Source organism: Nicotiana attenuata, chromosome 3 (genome assembly GCF_001879085.1).
Source record: "Nicotiana attenuata strain UT chromosome 3, NIATTr2, whole genome shotgun sequence".
Taxonomy (NCBI): domain Eukaryota; kingdom Viridiplantae; phylum Streptophyta; class Magnoliopsida; order Solanales; family Solanaceae; genus Nicotiana; species Nicotiana attenuata.
In genome coordinates, this window is record NC_031991.1 from 1,324,046 (window position 1) to 1,351,350 (window position 27,305).

The following is a 27,305-nucleotide window of genomic DNA, read 5'->3' on the forward strand; positions in this document are numbered from 1 at the left end:
TAAATATCTTGAACAATTAATTGATTTTAGTTTACTTAGTTAGCGATCAATCTAAGTCTCTGTGGGTTCGACATCCGAATTTCGAGTCACTTTATTACTTGACGACCACGTATACTTGCGTGTGTGTTTGGTCCCAACATTAGTTTATCTTACAATATGATTAGAATTAGTTTTTAATTAAATAGGAATCTGATAGCCAGTTTTCACCTTGCCTTTTAAGCTATATTGAAATTTTTTTCAAATTATTTAACTAGTAACCAATATTGGTAAACTTCATATAAAAGCATGCGCGCTCCTTAGTTGTTGTACAACTCCTTGTTTATTGCACTGATTGGGATGAAACCCCAACAAAAACTATACTTACAAAAAGAGAGAGTTAATTTATAGTTCCATTTTGGTGGCTGAGCACACTAATTACAACTTCTGAAATCAAAAAAGTGGTTATTTTTACTGTCGTGTTTGAATCAATTCTTTAGGTGCACCAAAAAAAATTGAACTTTTGAAGTTGTCGGCTACTAGAATTGGTATTTGTGCTTGTTTGAGCTAAAAGTTAAAGTTACGCACTGATTAGAGAATATTGAAGGTGTAATTTTTAAAATCTTTGTCTCGGTATAGAAATCTACGAAAAGAAATTAGAAGTGTTGAATAAAGCATCACCAAAATTGGTAGCTACCAGGGTGTCAAATAGGCGGGTTGGGTCAATTTTGGGCGGGTCAAAATGGGTTGAGTCAATAATTGGGCAGGTCAAATGACCCGCCTAAAAGTTACTTGGGCTAAGATGGATTGGGTCAAGATGGGTAAAATTCGGGTCATAACCCAACCTGCCCAACTCTTATTAAACTTTAATTAATATGTGTTATTTTCTTATAAATTGTATAATTACTAAATAAGGCTTTTTTGCTTTTGTTATGGTCATATTTAAAATATTAAACAAAAAATAAAATTATTTCTAAGATATTTTGACAAACTTACTCATGGATTAATTTGGGCTAAAAATTAGCCCAACTTTAAATGGGTTGAGATGGGTTGGTTCAAGATGGGCTAAGTTCAATAAATGGGCGGGTCAATAACCAACCCAACCTTGGACGGATTGGGCGGGTCAATCCAACCCAACCTTAGACGGGTTGGGCGGATCATTTGGGCTTGGGCCAAATTTGACAGCCCTAGTAGCTATCTTCTAAAAGGACTTAAAGAAACAAAAAAGGAGTACATCTTTCATCTAAAATATGAATATGAATTTAGGCATAAATGTATTTAGTCGTGTTTCTCTTAAGTTCAGACATAATAATATGCAGATGAAATTTGTAACTTCTTACATGAATTTTTGCAACTTCGTCCTATATGTATGAAAATAATCCTGAAGTTGTTAAACTTGCAAAAAGTTTTGAACTTTGACTATACCTTAAATATGAGTTTTGTTATGAAACATTATATTATGGTGGACGTCCATAACTCCTAAAAGAATAATACCTACTACTCTTCTCTATTATTTTGATAACGCTCACTACTCCACTATTATGATTATAATTCTCACACCTCCGTAACCGTCCCCATAAATCCACCATGATCCTAATATTTAATATTATATTTAAAGTAACCTTATTGTATGCCTTTATGAAACCCTATATAAAGATATATTGGGGATTATGTAGCATATACTTGGGAAAACTTGAAGAATAAGAAAGTTCTCTCTTCCTTTCTACATCTTTTGTTTATTTTCTTGTTTCATATAGTTACTTTGAGTTATATTTCATAACACGTTATTAATACGAATTGTACATTTCATGATCTGTTATGAACAATAAAAGAAGAAGAAGAATATTGCAGAGAAAAGTAGGGAGAGAGAATTCTTATTGATTATTGGGATGAATTACAATGGAATAGAACCCTCTATTTATAGGGAGAGGGCGACTTAGCCACCAAGCAATGAACCCTAGAATCTCTCTAAATATAGACATTCACCATAAATAAAATTCTATTTATAACATTCCCCCTTGAATGTCTATTCAACAGATAATGTGCTTCGCTAAAACCTTAACTAAAATAAAACCCAGTGGGAAAAAAATTCTAGAGAAGGAAAAAGAGTACACATATCTTATAATATGCCTTTTGGTTGCCTCGTTAAAAACCTTGCAAGGAAAACCCAGTGGGACAAAATCTTGTAAGGGAAAAAGAGTACAACGCGTATTAACTCCCCCTAATGAGAGCATCAATTCACATCCTTGAGCATTTGCATTCCAATCTTGTGCACCATCTTCAAAAGATCTTTGGTAGAGATTTGATAAAGAAATCAGCCATATTAACTTGAATGAACATATTGCACCTTGAAATCATCATTCTTGATAGAGATATAATGTCTTCATAAACATCGTAGAATGGCTCTTCAATATCTCTATGGAGGTATTCTCGCTATCACATTATCATGCTTATAGTTATAGCAAGATACATTTGTGCATAAATTGCATTGAGGATGTGGTACTTCAAGATCAAGATTGTATATGCTTCAAGCAATTTAAATCATTTGGGGATTGTCATATAAGTATAGTCAAATAAGCCATTTAAATAGACTTTAGATGCATATCAACTTTTCATGTCATGCTAGACATATAAGATATCGAAAACTGATTGCACATACCATTGACTTATACTTTCAAGTGTTTGAACTACATGTCTTTCATATGAAACCAATTCTATTTGAATTGTTTCTTCAGACTTAAGATCCTCATATATATATTTAGCGCTATCACAGATGTCGTCGACAAACATTTTATATCGGTTTCAATATTTTTTCACAAAGACATAACATAGAGATCTCTTCATTCATATTTTCAGGTACCTGAATCTCTCTTGAGATTTTATGAAGTGTTATGTCATGTGATCTTCTAGATCACTTGCCTCCTTTATTATGATCATTTTGATCATTTGCTCATCTTCTTTATCAAGAAGTTTATTTGAAACCGACTTGTCTATACGCTTCAAGCGTACCATAGACTTTGTCTTTCTAGGACTTAATAGGAGCATTTGCAATGAGAATATAGTTACTTTCTTTGGGTCAGCAAATGCGTCTGGCATGCTTTGCAATAAATTGCACATGAATTATCCTTTTATGAACTGCAAGTTCATATTATTTTATTCGAGGATCTAGATGTACAAGTGATAATTCATTCCACGTAACATTTTCTCAACTGTTTATCATGTCTCCCCCTCATGTTAGAAAAACTAACTTGTTTTCTCAACTTTGAGAACCCATCTTTGTGCGTTATGGTGTTAATCAAAATATACACCGCACATCAATAATAATAAGATGGAATTATTTGGTTCCTGACCATGAACCACTTGTGAGGGGAGAATGCAATATACTTTCGTATATAACATATATCAAACTGATATATAAAACTTTGTTCTCATAAGCAATTGTTTAGCTATTAAGTGGAGGCACTCAATAAATCATTTTGCTAAACCAGTTGTGATGTAAACCAACTTATCAAGATGAACTTCTTGAATAGAAAATCTAGAATATGCTCTAAATTAAATTATTGAGCAAGTTACCTCGCAAACACCATGTTGCGGGTTAATAATAATCGCACATGTAACCATCTCATAGATGCATCTTATGTGGTATACATGGCAGGTGAATGGGCCCATATTCACCTTTGATATTTCCAGCATTCATGGGATTCAATCCCAATTTTAGTTGATCTATTAATTAATGAGAACAAGCAATATAAGAGAATTCGTAAAGAACTTTCTAGTTCTTTAATATTTACCCATGTGAATTCTCTATTATTTTTGCACATCATACATAAATTAACATGGCTAAACCAAGTATGCCAACTGGATAAATTATCAATATTGATAAACTTCAGGTTTACACCATGATGTGTGCAATTATGAATAAACTCCAAGTTTATTATAAAAGGGTTTTTATATCAATAAATATCCACTTCATTGTGGTATTCTTTTGTTTATGTAGTACAAATTGGAGAATAAAAGCGGGTAGCTTTTCACATACATATTACCCCGCTACAAGATGTAGTAATAGAAGATATTAAATCTTTCCTTTATTTATAGTCTCAATATAATCAACCGCTTTCGCGTATACTTTGGAAACTGAATAAGTTTCTTTGAGACTTACTACAACACAATACCTTATTGGTAATTAATTGTGTTTCTCCAAAATAGTATAATTGACTCTTGTAGAGCTCTCAATTAATTTTGTAGTACCACATATTCATCAACACCCATATGGTGAATATCTCTTTTAAAGAGAAAGTTATACCATTATGGTTATGGTCAAAATTATATGCAAGATCTGTTTCTTGCATTACCGTTGACTTTTAATAATCAAAATGCCAAAATATTTTGGCGTACAATAGGTACGTGACCAATGACCATTCATGTCATAATAATGACATTATTTTCTTATATCATCTCAAACCTCCTTTTAGAGGTGAGTGCGGTATATTCACTACCACTAGCACGTTCATATTCTTTGAAGAATGAATATGTATTCATAAATAAGATGTTGTCACATTCACATCATGAATGGACCATAATCATCTATATGTGCTTTATAAAATCTCATGTCAAGTCGATGACAAATATTACTTTCACAAGTGGGGGATTATTTTGAGAATCCTTATTATTCTCATTATCACAATGATGACGATTATAATTTCGTCCATTGCCACGCCCACATCCATTGATACATTCATAATGATAATTTTGTCTTCTTTCAGACTTATCACATACTACTATCACATTCTCTTAAGGGAATGAGAATGGAGCAAATTCAATGGGACGGGTTTCCACTTTTTGTGCCTTATATCTTTTTACCTCGTTTTTCTCATTTCTCTTGCGTACAAAGACCCATTTATAGCCAACAGGCTTAACACCATTAGGTGTTTGGACTACAGGTCCAAAAACGTCACGTTTCGCAAGTGAGTTCAACTCTGATTGGATTGCTTCTTGCCATTTTGGCCAATCACGTCTTTGTCGACATTCTCCAACAGACTGAGGTTCAAGATCCTCACTTTCTTGCATAATGCTAGATGCAACATTATATGCAAAGACATAATCCACCACTATATCCACTCGATTCAAATTTGTCTCAATATCGATTGTATTTATTGATAGTTCCTTATTTTCTTGAGTCTCGGGCTCAGTGGATTCCTGATGAATCTCAGAATTTATTAAATAGTGGATTTCTTCATGAGATTCTTTCGTAGTGTCATTTTGATCATTTATTTTCCTTTTTCTAGGATATCGATCTTTGGAACCTAATGGTCTGCCACGTTTAAGGCGTGCTTTTGACTCATTAGCTATGACACTAGAAGATTGTCCAATAGGGACATCAATACGGATTGGAACATTCTCCGCAGGGATATGTGATTTTGTTATCCTTTTCATATCCGTAAATGCGTCTGGCATTTGATTTGCTATTCTCTGCAAATGAATAATCTTTTGCACCTCTTTTCACAAATAGAGGCACGTGGATCAANTGGCATTTGATTTGCTATTCTCTGCAAATGAATAATCTTTTGCACCTCTTTTTTCACAAATTGATGCGCGTGGATCAAGATGAGATAATGATGGATTTTTCCACAAAATTTCCCGTTTGGTTTCACCAACTTCTCCCCCTAATTTTGGGAAAAGTGTCTCATCGAATCGACAATCTGCAAATCGAGCAGTGAATAAATCCCCCGTTAATGTTTCAAGATAGCGAATAATGGAGGGCGATTCAAACCCAACGTATATTCCTAACCTTCTTTGGGGACCCATTTTGGTGCGATATGGCGGTGCTACAGGCACATATACTGCGCATCCAAAAATTCTTAAATGGGATATATTAGGTTCATGACCCAAAACTAATTGCAACGGGGAATATTTATGATAATTTGTCGGTCTGAGACGAACTAGCATCGCTGCATGCAAAATGGCGTGACCCCAAACAGAAGTGGGTAACCTCGTTTTCATGAGTAACGGTCTTGCTATCAATTGCAGACGTTTAATTAAAGACTCTGCAAGACCATTTTGAGTGTGAACATGAGCTACAGGATGTTCCACTTTTATCCCAATTGATAAGCAATAATCATTAAATGCTTGGGATGAAAACTCAGCAGCATTATCAAGTCTAATAGACTTAATTGGATTATCAGGAAATTGTGCCCGTAATCGAATTATTTGTGCCATTAATTTTGCAAACGCGAGGTTGCGAGATGACAATAGGCACACATGGGACCATCTAGAAGATGCGTCTATTAAGACCATAAAATATCTAAACGACCCACTAGGTGGGTGAATAGGTCCACAAATGTCCCCTTGTATACGTTCCAAAAACGCAGGGGACTCAATTCCAACCTTTGTTGGTGATGGTCTAATAATTAACTTGCCTTGATAACAAGAAGTGCAAGAAAATTCATCATTTAAAAGAATCTTTAAATTCTTTGATGGATGCCCATTTGAGTTTTCTATAATTCGTCTCATCATAATTGATCCAGGGTGTCCCAATCGATCATGCCAAAGTACAAACGTATTGGAATCGGTAACCTTTTGGTTTACAATAGAATGTGCCTCAATTGCACTAATTCTTGTCCAATACAACCCACAAGACAAAGATGGGAACTTCTCAATAGCCCTTTTCTGGCCAGAGACATTTTTGGCAATGATGAAATATTCAAGATTATTCTCATCTATTGTCTCAATATGATATCCATTTCGACGGATATCTTTAAAACTCAACAAGTTCCTCTTGGACTTGGAGGAGAACATTGCATTCTCTATGATAAGTATTGTTCCCTTAGGCAGAGTTATAGTAGCTCTTCCAGAGCCTTCAATTAAATTACTACTACCAGAAATTGTAGTAACATCTGCCTTACACATACTTAAATGAGAGAAATATTTCTTCTCTTTGAATATTGTATGTGTCGTACATGAATCAATTAAACAAATATTTTTACAATTGAACTTTGATCCAAGTTTACCTGGAGAGATATCGACATTTGTTTGATCTATTGAATAAAGACTGTTGCACGTTTTCTAATCTTGATTCACAGTTGAAAAGTCTTCTAAGTCTTGATCAATTGTTGTTTGCTAATTCTTCTCTAAGAGGTAAGTGAAGACAACGAACACTACTGACTTACATACACAACCTTTCAGCATAGGCGCAACTGGATATTGAAAACATAAAATATGTTTCTTAATCTTCTTGAGACGGTAGAGTCTCGTGTTGATAACGTGTTATGAACAATAAAAGAAGAAGAAGAATATTGCAGAGAAAAGTAGGGAGAGAGAATTCTTATTGATTATTGGGATGAATTACAATGGAATAGAACCCTCTATTTATAGGGAGAGGGCGACTTAGCCACCAAGCAATGAACCCTAGAATCTCTCTAAATATAGACATTAACCATAAATAAAATTCTATTTTTTTCTCAAGATTATGTGGTAGCTGCTCTTTTAACTCCCACGACTTTAGCCATACCATTTCAGCGGTAAGGAAATTTTATTCTAATATTTTTTCACAAGGGTAAGAGTTTATACATATATAGTGGTACACAAATATTTAGTTTTATATTCTTTACTCTTAAGACACTAGATCTTTGATGAAGTTTCTTTTGGTAGAGATTTACTCCTAAATATCAATAAGGAACATAATTGTTGCCTAAACTAAAACCAAACAGAAAATCTTAAAAGATGTAAGTTTCGGGGATACTCTATATTTGGAATTCCCACTCTCCCTATATTAATCACTGATATATAGGATCTAGTATGCTCTTAATATTTGTAGGAAATGTACGAGATTTCTTGGTAAGCACTACTTCTATCATTATAAGAAAATGATAAGAAAATGTGTACATTGTTATAAATAGAATTATATTTATGGTGAATGTCTATATTTAGAGAGATTCTAGGGTTCATTGCTTGGTGGCTAAGTCACTCTCTCCCTATAAATAGAGGGTTCTATTCTATTGTAATTCATCCCAAAATTCAATAAGAATTTCCTCTCCCTCTTTCTCTGCAATATTATTCTTGTTCTTTTATTATTTTCATAACACGTTATCAGCACGAGACTCTAACCAATTGAGTAGAAGCTTTGGGATTGAGCATAATGATTGTCAATTATTCCATGAACTTGCTTCATGATTAAATTCTGGACTTAAGGTAAGTATTTTACCGTATTTTTCTCTTTTATTCTATACTTTGATTTTAAATACAAGCAAAGACAACAAAGTTTGATTATAACTCTATGGAGTTTGTAAGAAATGATAACCACCTGAAGTGGTAAAATCTCTATGCCTCGCCATGATCAAATTCATGTGTGATTATGGGCAAAGAATTGAAAACCCGTCCCATTGAATTTTCTCCATTCTCATTCCCTTAAGAGAATGTGATAGCAGTATGTGATAAGTCTGAAAGAAGACAAAATTATTACCGTGAAGGTATCAATGGACGTGGACGTGGTAATAGACGAAATTATAATCGTCATCATTGTGATAATGAGAACAATAAGGATTCTTAAAATAATCTTTCACTTTGTGAAAAATATTTGTCATCGATTTGACATGAGATTTTGTAAAGCACATACAGATAATTATGGTTCATTCATGATGTGAATGTGACAACATCTGATTTATGAATACATATTCATTCTTCAAAGAATATGAACGTGCTAGTGATAGTGAATATACCACACTCACCTCTAGAAGAAGGTTTGAGATGATATAAGAAAATAATGTCATTATTATGGCATGAATGGTCATTGGTCACGTACCTATTGTACGCCAAAATATTTTGGCATTGTGATTGTTAAAAGACAATGGTAATGCAAGAAACAGATCTTGCATATAATTTTGACCATAATCATAATGGTATAACTTTCTCTTTAAAAGAGATATTCACCATATGGATGTTGATGAATATGTGGTAGTACCAAATTAATTGAGAGCTCCGGAAGAGCCAATTATTACTATTTTGGAGAAACACAATTGATTACCAATAAAGTATTGTGTTGTAGTAAGTCTCAAAGAAACTTATTCAGTTTCCAAAGTATAGCGAAAGCGGTTGGTTATATTGAGACTATAAATAAAGGAAAGATTTAATATCTTCTATTACTACAACTTGTAGCGGGGTAATATGTATGTGAAAAGCTACCCGCTTTATTCTCCAGTTTGTACTACACAAATAAAAGAATGTCACAATAAAGAGAAGTTTATTGATATAAAAACCCATATCATAATAAACTTGGAGTTTATTCATAATTGCACACATCATGGTGTAACCTGAAGTTTATCAATAATGATAATTTATTCAGTTGGCATAATTGGTTTAGCCATATCAATTTAAGTATGATGTGCAAAAATAAAAGAGAATTCACATGGGTAAATATTAAAGAACTAGAAAGTTCTTTACGAATTCTCTTATGTTGCTTGTTCTTATTAATTAATAGATCAACTGAAATTGGGATTGAATCCCATGAATGCTGGAAATATCAAAGGTGAATATTGGCTCATTCACCTGCCATGTATACCACATAAGATGCATCTATGAGATGGTTACATGTGCGATTATTATTCACTCGCAACATGGTGTTTGAGGGGTAACTTGCTCAATAATTTTATTTAGAGCATATTCCAGATTTTCTATTCAAGAAGTTCATCTTGATAAGTTACTTTACATTACGGCTGGTTTAGCAAAATAATTTATTGAGTGCCTCCACTTGATAGCTATACAATTGCTTATGAGAACAAAGTTTTGTATATCAGTTTGATATACGTTATATACCAAAGTATATTATTTTCTCCCCTCACAAGTGGTTCATGTCCAGGAACCAAGTAATTCCATCTTATTATTATTGATGTGCGGTGTATATTTTGATTAACACCATAACGCACAAAGATGGGTTCTCAAAGTTGAGGAAACAAGTTAGTTTTTCTAACATGAGGGGGAGACATGATAAACAGTTGAGAAAAAGTTACGTGGAATGAATTATCATTTGTTCATATAGATCCTCGAATAAGATAATATGAACTTGAAGTTCATAAAAAGATAATTCATATGAAATATATTGCAAAGCATGCCAGACGCATTTGCTGACCCAAAGAAAGTAACTATATCTCACTGCAAATACTCCTATTGGAATAAGTCCTAGAAGGACAAAGTCTATGGTACGCTTAAAGCGTATAGACAAATCGGTTTCAAATAAACTTCTTGATAAAGAAGATGAGCAAATGATCAAAATGATCATAATAAAGGAGGCAAGTGATCTAGAAGATCACATGACATAACACTTCATAAAACTCATGAGAGATTCAGGTACCTGAATATATGAATGAAAAGATCTCTATGTTATGTCTTTATGAAAAAATATTGAAACTGATATAAAATGTTTGTCGACAGCATCTATGATAGCGCTAAATATATATATGAGGATCTTAAGTCTGAAGAAACAATTCGAATAGAATTGGTTTCATATGAAAGACATGTAGTTTTTAACATGTAGTTCAAACACTTTAAAGTATAAGTCAATGGTATGTGCAATCAGTTTTCGATATCTTATATGTCTAGCATGACATGAAAACTTGATATGCATCTAAAGTCTATTATATGGCTTATATGACTTAAAAATCCTTGAAGGATTTAAATTGCTTAAAACATATAGAATTCATGGTCATGAAGTACTACATCCTCAATGCAATTTGTGCACAAATATATCTTGCTAACTATATGCATGATAAAATGATAGCAAGAGCTTTCACCTCTATGTGAAGATATTGAAATGATGATTCCAACAAGATCATAAGAAGACAATTCATCTCTACCAAGAATGATGATTTCAAGGTGCAATATATTCATTCAAGTTAATATGGCTGATTTGTTTATCAAATATCTACCAAAGATCTTTTGAAGATGGTGCACAAGATTGGAATGCAAATGCTTAAGGATGTGAAGTGATGCTCTCATAAGGGGGAGTTAATACGCGTTGTACTCTTTTTCCTTACAAGGTTTTGTCCCACTGGGTTTTCCTTGCAAGGTTTTTAACGAGGCAACCAATAGGCGCATTTCTAAACATGTGTACTCTTTTTCCTTTTCTAGAATTTTTTTTCCCATTGGGTTTTCTTTTAGTTAAGGTTTTAACGAGGCACATTATCTGTTGAATAGACATTCAGGGGGGGTGTTATAAATAGAATTGTATTTATGGTGAATATCTATAGTTAGAGAGATTCTAGGGTTCATTGCTTGGTGGCTAAGTCACCCTCTCCCTATAAATAGAGGGTTCTATTCTATTGTAATTCATCCCAAAATTCAATAAGAATTTCCTCTCCCTCTTTCTCTGCAATATTTTTCTTGTTCTTTTATTATTTTCATAACATACATGTAGTTATATAATGAACATAATTATATATTTTTGTGTGACAATGACACAGAAATACAACAATAGATGTAATGATAATTTAGTCCATTAATAACCTTTTAGTGGTTTTGTAAATAATAGTATTATTGCTATGTAAGCTTTAGACATACAAATTACGAGAAAATTTATTACTTTAACCTTGAATTATCATGAAATTTACCAACCAAGTATATTAGAGGTAGTTGTCGTCAATCTGAAGAAAAAAAAGGTAATTTTATAACTTATAGTGCTTATGTCACATGATATTGAAAGGGTATTTGATATATAATACCTTCTGGAACGATCCAGCCGGTCATTTTGAGAATTTACGCCCTGATCCCCTATTAACCACTTCCCCGTTATCTTTTTCTGCTATTGTGACTTGCCGAGATGATTCGTTTTTGAGTTTCGGAGTGTTTTGGGACACTTAGTCCCTAAATGAGAGCTTAAATCTTAGAATTTGGACCGTAGCCGGAACAGTGTGAAGACGGCTCCGGAATGGAGTTCTATCGATTCTGCTAGCTCCGTTGGGTGATTTTGGGCTTAGGAGCGTGTTCGGATTGTGTTTTAGAGGTCCGTAGCTAATTTAGGCTTGGAATGGCGAAAGTTGAATTTTCGGAGTTTCAGGCCAGTAGTGAATTTTTGGTATCGGGGTCGAAATCCAAATTCGGAAGTAGGAGTAGGTCCGTAGTGTTGAATATGACCTGTGTGCAAAATATGGGGTCAATCGGACTTGTTTTGGTTGATTTCGGCATCGGTTGTCGAATTTGGAAGTTCTAAGTTCTTTAAGTTTGAATTTGAGGGTGATTCGTGATTTTTGCATTGTTTGATATGATTTGAGGGCTTGACTAAGTTCGTATAGTATTTTAGGATTGGTTGGTATGTTTGGTTGAGGTCCAGGGGGCCTCGGGTGAGTTTCGGGTGCTTAACGGATTGAATTCAGACTTATGCAAATTACTGAAGTTGCTGCACCTGTTGTTTTCGCACCTGCGCATTTTGCACCACAGATGTGGAGCCGTATAAGTGGCTAAGTAACCACAGAAGCGGAATTTGGCCTGCCCAGCTAGGACCGCAGAATCGGTCAGAGTCTCGCAGAAGCGAACTCACAGGAGCGGAAAAAAGGCGCAGAAGCGGGCGCGTAGAAGTGGCCCTTGACCACAGAAGCGATTCTTGAGGACTTAAGTTATGTCCGCACCTGCGATGGTTTTTCCGCAGGTGCGGGACCGCAGATGCGGTGGACCCCTCGCAAAAGCGGAAATCGCTGGGCAGAAAAGGTGATTTCGAGGGTTTGAAATTCATATCACAAAAATTCAATTTGGAGCTCGGTGGAAGGCGGTGTTTCGAGGGATTTTGAAGGAGAGCTATTGGGTAACTAATCCTAACTCGATTTTGATCATATTACATTAATCTATTGTTGTATTCTTCATCTAATTAGAGGATTTAAGTGAGGAAATTGGGAAAATTGGGAAAACGTTCCCCAATCGAATTTCTGAGTTTTGAGTGGGATTTTAACATCGGATTTGGATAATTTTGGTACGAGTGAACTCGTGAGTGAATGGGTGTTCATAATTTGTGACTTTTACCTGATTCCGAGACGTGGGCCCAGGAGGATTTTTGGGCATCTTTCTATTTTCTTGCCTTAGCTTTGATTTCATTAGCTAAATTAGTTGTTTGTAGTTATATTTACGTTATGTAATTAACTTGATTAGATTTGGGCCACTCGGAGTTGGATACTCGCGGCAAGAGTGTGATTTCGGATTGATTTGAGCTTGGTTCGAGGTAAGTGGCTTGCCTAACCTTGTGTGGGGGAACTCCCCTTAGGATTTGGTACTGTTTGATATATGAGCGCCGTGTACATGAGGTGACGAGTGCGTACACGGGCTATTTGTTGAAAACCCCCATTTTCATTGAGCAAATATCTGTTTTTCCTTTAATTGAGCATCGCTAGTATATGTAATATCCTGTTTAGCTTAGGAAAGCATGCCTACGTGTCTTAACTACCTTAACTGCCTATCTGAACTTTGTGCAGCATGTTTAGTGAAAATTATCTATCTTCTTTGATATGAACTTAGTCTAAACTGTAGAATTCCTTGCTGAAACTGATATTTATGTTGATTGAGTTGCATATTTACTTTGGGACTACGGAACCGTATTCTGGGAGATCCCCCTGCACGTTTATGTTTGGGACTACGGAATGGTATCTCGGGAGATTCCCCTGTACTGGATATTTACATTGGGACTACGTAACGGTATTCCGGGAGATCCCCTGTTGCTATCTCTGTGTACTGAGTAGTTGTTTTTCTGTGATTTCATTCTCGTTAAATGTTAGTATTTATCTTTACTGCGATATTTCATACTGTATTATTTTATTATATATTATACCAGTAGGGCCCTGACCTGATCTCGTCATTATTCGACCGAGGTTAGGCTTGACACGTACTAGGTACCGCTGTGGTGTACTCATGCCCTTTCCTGCACATATTTTTCGTGTGCAGATCCAGGAACCTCTTTCCAGCCACATATCTAGTGAGGCGAGACGACTGTAGAGACTTCGAGGTATATCTGCCGCGTCCGCAGACCTAGGAGTCGATATCTACTCTTCTTTTAGGTTAAAAACTTTTCTTGTATTTCTTCGTTGATAGTTTATGGAGTTTATGAGCATTATTTACTTCTGTAGCTTGTGACTCATGATATGGGAGCGTTTATGTTCAGTTCGAGAGTGATTATTGTTTATGTCAAGCGGCATCACATTTTCTTGTCTAAAATTTATGTTCAGTTGTTAGTTTTCATGTTTTGCTCCTTATCCGCAAATGTTAAGTGTACCTAGTCGTACAGACTAGGTGCCGTCACGACAAGTTCACGGAGGGAGAACTAGGATCGTGACAAGTTGGTATCGGAGCTCTAGGTTCATAGGAGTCGTGAGTCACAAGTCAGTTTATTAGAGTCTCGCGGATCGGTACGGAGACGTCTATACTTATCTTCGGGAGGCTATGGAACTGTTAGGAAAAATTCCACTTCATTTGATTCCTTGTGTGCGAGATTATTGACTTTGAAATTCTAAACTTCTATCTTCTATTCTCTCACAAATGGTGAGGACACGTGCTACCGGAGATGACCAGGCACCCGTGCCCCCTACTAGAGCCGCTAGAGGCCGGGGCCGGGGCCGGGGTAGAGGCTGAGGACACGCACGTGGTGCAGTCAGAGCACCCGGGCGAGCTGCTATAGAGGAGCCACCATTAGCTCCAGCCGGAGCACATGCACCTGATACGCCTACTACTACTACTACTACTCTAGCTCTTCAGGAGACCCTTGCACAGTTCATGAGCATGTACAACACTCTAGCTCAAGCATGGTTGACTCCCCTTGCTGCAGCCACATCTCAGGCCGGGGGAGGAGCACAGACTCCCGCCGCCCGTACACCTGAGCAGCAAGTTCAGGTTGATCAAATCCTAGAAGTTATACAAGTACCGCCTGTAGCCCCAGCTCAGCCCGAGGGTAGGGCAGCAGTTCCAGAGGAAGAGCATCGGAGGTTTGAAAGGTACAAGAAGTATGGCCCTCCTACATTCAGTGGTCTAGCATCAGAGGATGCTCAGGGATTTCTGGAGGAGTGCTACCGTATCCTCCGCACTATGGGCATAGCCGAGTCGAGTGGGGTTTCTTTCACTGCCTTCCAGCTTCAAGGGGTAGCCTATTAGTAGTGGCGTACTTTTGAGTTGGACAGTCCAGCTGAGGCAGCTTCTCTTACATGGGCTCAGTTCTCGGACATGTTTTTGAGAGAGAATGTCCCTCAGAGCCTCAGGGACGCATGGCGCGCGGAGTTTGAGCACTTGCACCTTGGTACTATGACTGTTTCAGAGTATGCCGTCCGATTCAGTGACTTGGCTAGACATGCACCGGCCTTGGTTTCTACAGTTCGAGAGAGAGTTTGCCTGTTTATTGAGGGGCTCATTCCCAGCATCAGGTCTAGCATGGCCTGGGAGTTAGAGATGGATATCGCCTATCAGTAGGTGGTGAATATTGCTAGGAGAGTAGAGGGCATGCTTGCTCGAGATAGGGAGGAGAGAGAGGCCAAGAGGTCTCGAGAGTCGGGCCATTATTCTGGTGCCCGTGCCCCAGCTACAGTTCGTCATGGTAGGGGTTATGTGAGTCGCCCCGTTCATTCAACTCTTCCAGCAGCCAGTGGTATTCCAGCTCCTCCTAGACCTCAGAAGCCTTATTATGCACCTCTAGTATCTAGTGTGCCTCCTGCATGGGGTGCTTTTACTGGTCAGTCTAACAGACCTGGCCCAATCCAGTCACAGCCGCCACGTCCTCCCAGAGCTTGTTTTGAGTATGGCGACACTAGTCATGTGGTGAGGGATTGCCCCAGGCTTAGGAGGGGTGCACCTCCACAGACTTCTCAGCCACATCGTGCTCCACCAGGTCCTCAGGCCATGATTACAGCACCAGCTGCCACTCTACATGCTCAGCCAGCTAGAGGTGGAGGTCGGGGAGGTAGAGGTCGCCCTAGAGGGGGAGACCAGGCCAGATACTATGCCCTTCCTGCTCGTACATAGGTTATTGCTTCCGATTCTGTCATTATAGGTATTGTTCCGATTTGTCATAGAGATGCATCGGTTCTATTCGATCCAGGCTCCACTTATTTCTATGTGTCCTCTTATTTTGCCCCGCATTTGGGCGTATCTCGGGATTCTTTGAGTTCCCCCTGTTTATGTGTCTACTCTTGTGGGAGATTCTCTTGTTGTAGACCGCGTTTATCGGTCATGTTTGATTGCTCTTAGTAGTTTTGATACCAGAGCCGATTTATTATTGCTCAGCATGGTAGATTTTGATGTTATCTTGGGCATGAACTGGTTGTCGCCCCCTTATGCTATTCTTGATTGTCACGCCAAGACCATGATTAGAGGGGAGGGGTACCTTAGATTACACTCCCAGTAGAGTTATTTCATTCCTTAAAACTCAGCGAATGGTTGAGAAGGGGTGTGACGCGTATCTAGCTTATGTGAGAGATGTCAGTATCGATACCCCTACATTTGATTCAGTCCCAGTAGTGAGGGGTTTCCCTGATGTGTTTCCAGCAAATCTTCCGGGCATGCCACTCGACAGAGATATTAATTTTGGCATTGATTTGTTGCCGGGCACTCAGCCCATCTCTATTCCTCCTTATCGTATGGCCCTTCCTGAGTTGAAGGAACAGTTACAGGAATTGCTTGATAAGGGCTTTATTTGGCCCAGTATGTCACCTTGGGGTGCTCCTGTCTTGTTTGTGAAGAAAAAGGATGGTTCTATGCGTATGTGCATTGATTATCGTCAGTTGAACAAAGCTACAGTGAAGAACCGGTATCCTTTGCCTCGTATTAATGACCTGTTTGATTAGTTACAGGGTGCTCGAGTGTTTTCAAAGATTAATTTGTGTTCAGTTTATCATCAGTTGAAGATTCGGGAGCCAGATATCCGAAAGACTGCTTTCAGGACTCGATATGGTCATTACGAGTTCCTTGTTATGTCATTTGGGCTTACCAACGCCCCAACAACATTTATGCATTTGATGCACAGTGCATTCCGGCCATATCTTGACTCGTTCGTCATTGACTTTATTGATGACATTTTGGTGTACTCCCGGAGTCGAGAAGATCATGAGCAGCACCTGAGGACAGTGCTTCAGACCTTGAGAGAAAAGAAATTATATGCAAAGTTCTCAATATGTGAGTTCTGATTAGATTCCGTGGAATTCTTGGGTCATGTGGTATCTAGTGAAGGGATCAAGGTGGATACGAAGAAAGTGGAAGCAGTGCAGAGTTGGCCCAGACCATCCTCGGCTACAGAGATCCGGAGTTTTCTTGGTCAGGGGGGTTATTACCGTTAATTTGTTGAGGGATTCTCATCTATTGCAGCACTTATGACCAGGCTGACCCAGAAGGGTGCTCCGTTCAGGTGGACGGAAGAGTGTGAGGAGAGCTTTCAGAAGCTCAAGACAACTTTGACTACAACCCCAATATTGATATTGCCTACAGGTTCGGGGTCTTATACAGTCTATTGTGATGCGTCGCGAGTTGGCCTCGGCGTAGTGTAGATGCAGGACCGTAGGGTGATTGCCTACGCGTCCAGACAGCTGAAGGTGCATGAAAAGAACTATCATGTCCACGACCTTGAGTCAGTTGCTATTGTTCATGCCTTGAAGATTTGGAGGCACTATTTGTACGATGTCCCTTGTGAGATCTATACTGATCACCGGAGTTTGCAGCATCTGTTCAAGCAGAAGGATCTTAATTTGCGTCAGAGAAGGTGGTTAGAGCTGCTTAAGGATTATGATATCACTATTTTTTACCATCCGAGGAAGGCCAATGTGGTGGCCGATGCTTTGAGTCGTCGGGCAGAGAGTTTAAGGAGTTTGGCTTATCTACCTACAACAGAGAGGCCCATGGCGTTGCATGTTCAGGCCTTAGCCAGCCAGTTTGTGAGATTGGATATTTCTGAGCCTAGTATTGGTCTGAGTGGTCTCTCGGTCTTCTCTTTATGATCATATCAGGGAGCGTCAGTATGATGAGCCCCATTTGCTTGTCCTGAAGGGCACGGTTTAACACGGTGATGCTAAGGAGGTCACTATTGGGGATGATGGTGTATTGAGGATGATTGGCAGGCTATGTGTGCCTAGTGTTGATATTTTGCGTGAGTTGATTCTTCAGGAGGCTCACAGCTCGCGGTACTCTATTCATCCGGGTGCCGCGAAGATGTATCAGGACTTGAGGCAGCATTATTGGTGGCGTAGAATGAAAAAAGACATAGTGGAATATGTTCCTCAGTGCCTAAATTGCCAGCAGGTGAAGTATGAGCATCAGTGGCCGGGTGGATTGCTTCAGAAGTTGGAGATTTTGGAGTGGAAATGGGAGCGGATCACTATGGATTTCGTTGTTGGACTCCCACAGACTCAGCGGAAGTTTGATGCAGTTTGAGTGATTGTAGATAGGCTGACCAAGTCAGCTCATTTCCATCCTGTGATGACTACCTATTCTTCTGAGCAGATGGCTCGAGTTTATATCCGTGAGATTGTCAGACTTCATGGCGTTCCGGTATCTATCATCTCTGACCGGGGCACGCAGTTTACATCACGGTTCTGGAGAGCCGTACAGTATGAGTTGGGTACTCGGGTGGAGCTGAGCATAGCATTTCACCCCCAGACGGACGGACAGTCCGAGCGTAGTATTCATATTCTTGAGTATATGCTCCGTGCGTGTGTGATGGAGTTTGGAGGTTCTTGGGATCAGTTCTTGCCACTTACGGAATTTTCCTACAACAACAGTTATCAGTCCAGCACTAAGATGGCACCGTATGAGGTTTTGTATGGTAGGCGGTGTCGGTCCCCAGTAGGTTGGTTTGAGCCGGGCGAGGCTAGATTATTGGGCACAGACCTGGTTCAGAACGCTTTGGAGAAGGTTAAGGTGGTTCAGGATAGACTTTGCATAGCCTAGTCTAGACAGAAGAGTTATGCAGATCGGAAGGTTCACGATGTTTCATTTATGGTTGGAGAGCGGGTCTTGCTTCAGGTTTCGCCTATGAAGGGCATTATGAGATTCGGAAAGAGGGGCAAGTTGAGCCCAAGGTTTATTGGTCCCTTTTAGGTGTTGCGGCGTGTTGGGGAGGTTGCTTATGAGCTTGCCTTACCTCCCAACTTGGTAGGAATTCGTCTGATATTTCATGTTTCTATGCCCCGGAGGTATCACGGTAATCCGTCTTACGTGTTGAATTTTAGCTCAGTCCAGTTGGACAAGGATCTATCTTATGTTGAGGAGCCAGTGGCTATATTGGACAGGCAGGTTCGAAAGCTGAGGTCAAAGAGCATTGCATCTGTGAAGGTTCAGTGGCAGGATATGCGCAGCCGTTATCCTCATCTTTTCACCACTTCAGGTATGTCTCTATGCTCGTTCGAGGACGAACTAATGTTTTAAGAGGGGGAGGATGTAATGACCCGGCCGGTTGTTTTGAGAATTTACGCCCTGATCCCCTATTAACTGCTTCCTCGTTATCTTTTTCTGCTATTGTGACTTGCCGGGATGATTCGTTTTGAGTTTCGGAGTGTTTTGGACACTTAGTCCCTAAACGAGAACCTAAGTCTTAGAATTTGGACCGCAGTCGGAACAGTGTGAAGATGGCTTCAAAATGGAGTTTCGTATATTCCGTTAGCTCCGTTGGGTGATTTTGGGCTTAGGGGCGTGTTCGGATTGTGTTTTGGAGGTCCGTAGCTCATTTAGGCTTGGAATGGCGAAAGTTGAATTTTTGGAGTTTCGGGCCGGTAGTGGAATTTTTGGTATCAGGGTCGGAATCCAAATCCGGAAGTTGGAGTAGGTCCGTAGTGTTGAATATGACATGTGTGCAAAATTAGGGGTCAACCGGACGTTGTTTGGTTGGTTTCGACATCGGTTGTCGAATTTGGAAGTTCTAAGTTCTTTAAGTTTGAATTTGAGGGTGATTCGTGATTTTTGTGTTGTTTGATGTGATTTGAGGGATTGACTAAGTTTGTATAGTGTTTTAGGATTGGTTGGTATGTTTGGTTGAGGTCCAGGGGGCCTCGGGTGAGTTTCGGGTGCTTAACGGAATGGTTTAGGACTTATGCAAATTGCTGAAGTTGCTGCACCTGTTGTTTTCGCACCGCAGAAGAGGAATTTGGCCTGCCCAGCTGGGACCGCAGAAGCGGTCAGAGTCTCGCAGAAGTGGACTCGCAGGAGCGGAGAAAAGGCTCAGAAGCGGGCGCGCAGAAGCGGCCCTTGATCGCAGAAGCGATTCTTGAGGACTTAAGTTATGTCCGCACCTGCGATGGTTTTTCCGCAGGCGCGAGACTGCAGATGCGGTGGACCCCTCGCAGAAGCGGAAATCGCTGAGCAGAAAAGGTGATTTCGAGGGTTTGAAATTCAAATCACCAAAATTCAATTTGGAGCTCGATGGAAGGCGATTTTTCGAGGGATTTTGAAGGAGAACTATTGGGTAACTAATTCTCACTCGATTTCGATCATATTACATTAATCTATTGTTGTATTCTTCATCTAATTAGAGGATTTGAGTGAGGAAATTGGGAAAATTGGAGAAACGCTTCCCAATCGAATTTCTGAGTTTTGAGTGGGATTTTGACATCGGATTTTGATAATTTTGGTATGAGTGAACTCGTGAGTGAATGGGTGTTCATAATTTGTGACTTTTACCCGATTCCGAGACGTGGGACCGGGGAGGATTTTTGGGCATCTTTCTATTTTCTTGCCTTAGCTTTGATTTCATTAGCTAAATTAGTTGATTTGGTTAGATTTGGGCCACTCGGAGTTGGATACTCGTGGCAAAAGCATGATTTCAGATTGATTTGAGCTTGGTTCGAGGTAAGTGGCTTGCTTAACCTTGTGTGGGGGAACTCCCCTTAGGATTTGGTACTGTTTGATATATAAGCGCCGTGTACGTGAGGTGACGAGTGCGTACACGGGCTATTTGTTGAAAAACCTCGTTTTCATTAAGCAAATATATGTTTTTCCTTTAATTGAGCATCGCTAGTATATGTAATTATCCCGTTTAGCTTAGGAAAGCATGTGTAACGACCCGACCGGTCGTTTTGAGTTTTTGCACTTTGCTCGCCAGTTCTCGGGCATGACTTGCCCCGTGTAGTATATTATGACTTATGTAAACCGTTGGTTTTGGTTTTCAGGGTAATCGGAATGAATTTGGAAGAACAGTTCTCAGTTTAAAGCTTGAAATTTGAAAGGTTTGACCAAGATTTGACTTGTTTGTATATGATCTCGGATTGGAAATTTTATGATTTGGTTAGCTCCGTTAGGTGATTTGGGACTTAGGAGCGTGATCGGAATGCATTTTGGAAGTCCGTGGAAGGTTTAGGCTTGAATTGGCGAAGTTGATATTTTGGCGATTTTCGGTTGGTAGGTGAGATTTTGATCCAGGGGTCGGAATGGAATTCCGAGAGTTGCAGTAGCTTCGTTATGTCATTTGGGAAGTGTGTGTAAAATTTCAGGTCATTTGGATGTGGTTTGGTTGAGTTTTTGATCGAAAGCGTATTTCGGAAGATTTTTAGAAACTTAGGCTTGAATTCGATGTGTTTCGGGTGATTTGATGTTGTTTGAGGTGTTTTGAGGATTGGAACAAGTTTGAATAAGGTTTTAGGATGTGTTGGTGCTTTTGGTTGAGGTCCCGGGGGCCTCAGAGTGATTTCGGAATGATTTCGGAGAGATTGGAATTTTGTTGCAGCAGCTAATATTGTTGCTTCTGGTATTTCCGCATCTGCGGATGGGGGACCGCAAATGCGGCGCCGCAGATGCGGGTGATTTATCGCAGAAGCGAAAAGTGGGCAGATGGGCAAAGACCGCACAAGCGGTATGTTGACCACATCTGCGATGTCGCAGATGCGGGTGTTTAGTCGCAGAAGCGGATTTTTGGTCCCTTAAGTGATTCCGCAGAAGTGGAGGTTTAGACCGCAAATGCGGTACCGCAGAAGCGGGTTCTGGACCGCAGATGCGAAAATGCCTGGGTCAGAATGCATATATTTCACCCTTCGCGATTTTGAGAGGGTTTTCACCATATTTCATCCGGGAGAAAGCTTGGTAGAGCTAATTGAAGAGGGAATTCAAGAGGATTTCATGGAGGTAAGATTTTTGGACCCTAAACTTGTTTCTATCATGAATTTTAACATTTGTAAGCTTGAAATCCATGGAAAATCAGTAGCAAAATGGGTAATTAGGGCTTGAGATTTAAGAGACCTTTGAGTGGGGAATTGAGGGGCCATTTGAGGTCCGATTTTGATGTTCTTTATATGTATGAACTCGTATAAGGATGAGGATTCTATTGATGTAAAAAATTTTGAGTTTCGAGAAGTGGGCCCGGGGCTCGGGTTTTGCTAATTTCGGTATTAGTGCCCGTTATTGATTGTTTTCGCTTGGGCTTTGTTCTCTTGGCATATTTTGATGTCCTCGCTCTGTTTTTTGGATAGATTCGACGCGCGTGGAGGCCGATTTGAGGGGGCAAAGGCGTCGCGAGCTAGAGATGTAGCTGGTTCGAGGTGAGTAATGGTTGTAAATGATGTTCTGAGAGTTTGAAACCCCGGATTTGCACATCGTAGTGCTATATGGAGGTGAGGCACACGCTTAATGACGAGCGTGGGGTCGTGCACTATTGGGGATTGTGACTTGGTCCGTCCCGATTGATGATTTTACCGCGTATTTGATTTAAATCTATTTGCTATCATCAATATTTGGGCTGAATGCCATATTTGGGCTCCGTGCCAATTAATTGAACCCTTCGGGGATTGTTGTTGATGTTTCCTCACTGTTTTGACTTTATACTTGAACTCAGTCATGTTGTTTCCACTATTTTCAAAACTCAGCCATGTTTACTCTGTTTTAATACTCAAATGATATTTAAATGATGTTTTGGGCTGAGAAATACTGTTTTACTGTTGCCCGAGAGGCTTATGTGATTTTTGACTGAGTAAGGCCGAGGGCCTGTGTTGTGAGGATATCTTTGGGATCGGGCTGCACGCCGCAGTGGTGATACATATCTTTGGGATCGGGCTGCACGCCGCAGCGGTGATACATATTTTTGGGATCGGGCTGCACGCTGGAGCGGTGATACACTGATTTGATTATGAGGCCGAGGGCCTGAGATTGTACGCCACGAGGTGGCTTGATATTGATATGAGGCCGAGAGCCTGTTTATGATGCCACAAGATGGCTTGTTATTGCACTTGGGCCGTATGGGGCCCCTCTAGGAGTCTGTACACCCCCAGTGAGCGCGGGTACCCAGTGTGATGTGAGATATAGCCCGAGGGGCTGGTATTGTTCTATGTGATTGCCCGAGGGGCTGGTACTGTTCTATGTGATTGCCCGGGGGGCTGATACTATTCTATGTGATTGCCCGATGGGCTGGTACTGTTATGAGATATTGCCCGAGGGGCGGATTTGTTGATATGGTGCCCGAGGGGCGAACCTTACGTGCTTATCTTTCTTATTTGCCTGTCATTTACTTGTTTAATTGTGCATTTGTGCCCGAGGGGCGGATTTCTGTGCTTACTTGCACTAGTTGTTCTGCATTCATTTGCGCAACTGTTGAAAAAGTCATTTTCAAAAGAGTTTAAACTGAGCTAAGATGTTTTAAAAGATTTTATAGCTTCATTGCTTTCTTACTGGATTTTGAAACTGCTTCTATACAGCATGTTGATGGTCTTTTCGTGATTTCTTATCACTTAGTCTTTAATTATGATTATTACTCACTGAGTTGGCAGTACTCATTTTACTCCATGCACCTTGTGTGCAGATTCAGGTATTTTTCTGAGTTTGGTGGCAGTTGTCAGTGGAGTTAGCAAGGTAGCTGCCGGCGTTCGCAGCACTGCTTTCTCTCCCGTCATTCTATTAGACTGTACTGAGTACGTTCCAGATTTGTCAGTTGTATTTAGACTTGGTAGATGCTCATGACTAGTGACACCCCGGTATCGGGCTGAGTTGGGTTGTATTCCGCGTATTGTTTTGTATTGTCATTGTTACCTCTGAGTTTATATCATGTTTTAGACGTAATGCTTATTGTTTAATTGCTTAAAGACTGGTTGAAAATGTGTCGGCTGACCTTGTCTTCACGAGAGGCGCCATCCGACCGGGTCTGGGTTTAGGGTCGTGACAGCTTGCCTACGTGCCTTAACTGTCTCAACTGCCTTAACTGCCTATATGAACTCTGTGCAGCATGTTTAGTGAAAATTATCTGTCTTCTTTGATATGAACTTAGTCTAAACTGTATAATTCCTTGCCGAAACAATTGTTTATGTTGATTGAGTTACATATTTACTTTGGGACTACAGAACGGTATTCCGGGAGGTCCCCCTACACGTTTATGTTTGGGACTACGGGACGATATCCCGGGAGATCCCCATGTACTGGATATTTACTTTAGGACTACGTAACGGTATTCCGGGAGATCCCCCTGCACATTTACGGTTAGGGCTACGGGACGGTATCCTGGGAGATCTCCTATTGCTATCTCTGTGTACTGAGTTATTGTTTTTCTGTGATTTCATTCTCGTTAAATGTTAGTATTTATCTTTATTGCGATATTTCATACTGTATTATTTTATTATATATTATACCAGTATGGCCCTGACCTGATCTCGTCACTACTCGCTCGAGGTTAGGCTTGGCACTTACTGGATACTGTTGTGGTGTACTCATGCCCTTTCCTGCACATGTTTTTCGTGTGCAGATCCAGGTACCTCTTTCCAGCCAAATTTCCAGTGAGGTGAGACGACAGTAGAGACTTCGAGGTATATCTGCCGCGTTCGCAGACCTAGGAGTCCCTATCTACTTTTCCTTAAGATTAAAGACTTTTCTTGTATTTCTTCGTTGATAGTTTCTGGAGTTTAGGAGCATTATTTACTTCTGTAGCTTGTGACTTATGATATTCCGAGTTTTGGGAGCGTTTATGTTCAGTTCGAGAGTGATTATTGTATATGCCGAGCGGCATCGCATTTCCTTGTCTAAAATTTACGTCAGTTGTTAGTTTTCATGTTTTGCTCCTTATCTGCAAATGTTAAGTTTACCTAGTCGTAGAGACTAGGTGCCGTCACGACAAGTTCACGGAGGGAGAACTAGGGTCGTGACAAAGATAATGGGTTTCAGTCCCACCGCGCTATGAGGGTAAGACATCAGTTCAAGTCTTGTGTGCTATGATAATAAGAGTTGGGTTCGTGTCCCAATGCGTTATGGACTAACACACTTTTATTGGGTAAGGCATTAGGTTTGAGTCACAATGCACCAAAGTAATGTTATAATGACGAAAAGGCAAAATAATATGCTTTTAATGAAAAATCATGTAGCTTGTCCCACTTGATATGATCCATTTCGTAAAGCGAATGTGATAGCAGTGTAGAACATGTCTAAATGAAGAAAAGTGATTGACGAATGCTCATGAGCGTGACAAAGGCCAAAAATAATAATAGTAACAATTATGGTAATCATAACACAAGAGAACAATAATGTATCTCAATATATATCCTTCAAAAGGTAAAGACAATGTTTACTATCAAATTTGTATGAAAAATAAAAGAGCACGTCATGATTATTATACTCCATTCCTTGAAAAAAATGTGACTTGTGATATGCATCGAGAATGTAAACCCATTAATGAAAGTGAATGTGGCAATATATGATAAAAGTAATGAATGAAAACGTGCAATGCATGATTGGATGAATATCACACAACTCACCTCTAACGGAGGTCTGAGCGAAATAAAGAGAATGAATTTTATTATGTGGATGCATGAGTGTATCATTGGTTTCGTACCCATGGTACGTTAGAAAATATTTTGCAAATCGTTATAAAAAATATTAAAGGCAAAATTAAAGCAAGAAAAATGTCTTGCCTACAATAATTTTGACCATGATAATAATAATATGATTTTCTCTGTTGAGTAGATATTCACCATATGGATGGTATGAAGAAAGATATTATAGTATAAAACTATTTGAGAGCTCCGGAAGAGGAAATCTAATACTATTTTGGAAGAATGAAATTGATTTTGAATAAAGAATTATATTATAGCAAGTCCCAAATTTTTTTATTGAGTTTCAAAGATATTAGCCAAAGTGATTGGCATATTAAGAGTATAAACAATGGGAAGATTGCATATCCTCATATTGATATCGGTAAATATGAAAAGTTACTCGACTTTCCTCCTACTTTTTCTGCACAAGTATAAGCATGATGATAGAATCACATGCCATAGTAAACTAGGGGTTTACTGAAACAAATATCAATTGGCATGACCGGTTTGGCTATCCCGGTACAAATAAGATGCGGAAATGATTGACAATTCACATTGACATATATTTAAGTAATAGAAGATTCTTCAAGAATTCTTTTGTGCTGCTTGTTCTCATGATAAATTGGTAATTATACCAGCAGAGGTTGGAATTGTATTCCCTAGTTTTTGGAACGTATAAAAAGTGATATATACATATATGTACGGGCCCAGTCACCTGCCATTTACCATTGTATGATTTTAATTGATGCATTTATGGTCACATATTCATTTACTTGCAATTTGAGTTTTGCAAGTTTCCATGCTCACATATTAGAGCGCAGTTCCAAACTATAAAAGTATGATGATTTTGATAATGCTGGTTGGCTTAGTAGAAATTATTGCCTCCAACTATAGCTAAATCATTGGTTATGAGAACAAAACTCCCAAAAAGAAATTTGATTTAACATGTATTATTTCATATACATCAATACTTGTACACATCTAGCCAACAAGTTATGATAAATTCTCCCTATCACAATTAGTTTATGTTCAGGAACCAAATATTTTTCATATAGAAATAGATATGCTATATGATTTAATTGTTTCACCATAATTCACAAAGATGGGCCGCCAAAAAAGTTTGAATATATATGTTGGTGATCCCGACATTTGAGAGAAAAAATGGGCAGTTGAAAAAGTAATACATGGAATGAATTATTATGAGTACATCCAGATCCTCATATAAGAAAATATGAACTTGAGTTCAAGTGATAATTCATTTGCAAAATATTGCCAAACACATTTGCTGACCCAAAGCTAAATATCATATTTCAGCTGCTAATGCTCCAAATAGAATAAAATCCATGATGGACAGAGTCTATAGCACATGTAAAGTATAATAGACCAATTAGTTCCAAAGATAAAACTCCTTGAAGAAGGAGAGGAGAAAATGATCAAGATGGATAAGAAGGCAAGTGCTCTATAATAGCAGTAACATAACACTTTATAAGACCTCATGGGAGAGGCTTAGATACATGAAAATAATGAGATTCCGATAAGTTATGTCTTTATTGAGTGATGATGGAACCGATATAAAATGATCGTCAACAATATTGTTGATATAATGCAACGCTAAATATTATT